We start from the raw sequence: 845 nt of genomic DNA, 5'->3' as shown, positions 1-845 counted from the left end.
CCTGTTTTTTCCTAGGCCTTTGGTCACTACGAACTTTTCGTGTCCCACTTTGTCAGACCGGCTGAGATTCTTACGTACGGATCACGGTGGCTCAGACTTCATTGCTGAGCGTTCACTGGCATCCCTGTGCTCCGCTGTGCATCCCAATAAATTATCTCTACGGTACCACAGTCAGAATAGCTCTGAGCTCAGCCCAGACGTGAGCTTCTGATCCTGCGTGCGCCACGTGGACGGCTTCTCTGCACGGTTCCCTGCGAACCTGCGGCTTCTTCCGTGTGTCCCGCTGTGAGCGCAAACCATTTAACTCCCATTGCTGCGCACGTCTGCTCGCGAGTCGAAACCAGTGAAGTTCACGAACTCCTACGCAGTCCAGCAGTGATGGGTGTAACTGCTACGCACCTGCTTGGGCTATAAATGTTAAAGCCAATAAAGAAAATCAATCATTTTTTAAATTCAGAAGTAACGAACAATTCGTATTTTAAAGTTATGTTTACTATATGTGCTGGTTTATCTTAAGATTAAATGAGGAAATTAGTAGTTCATAGCAGGCGTTTTTAACGGCCACCTGGGTTTTCAGCACAATCCGCTTCCTCTGTGTCAGCGGAGCCGCACGCGGGCCTCAGTCCTGTCGTGCGGGGAGCAGGGTGTGACTTGCCGTTGACTTGCTGTCCATGCTGTTGCAACTAAACTTCAAGCTCTAGCCATTTTTTTCTTTTCTTTTCTTTTTTGTCCCTTTTTTTTATTTTCTTTGCAGAAGATCATCAAATGAATTGTCACAATAGTCGAATAATGCAAGACGCGGAAAAGGATGACAACAATAACGACGAGTACGATATACGACGAGC

Source organism: Pteropus alecto, unplaced genomic scaffold, assembly GCF_000325575.1.
Source record: "Pteropus alecto unplaced genomic scaffold, ASM32557v1 scaffold61, whole genome shotgun sequence".
Lineage (NCBI taxonomy): Eukaryota > Metazoa > Chordata > Mammalia > Chiroptera > Pteropodidae > Pteropus > Pteropus alecto.
Note: the sequence above shows the minus strand (reverse complement) of the source record.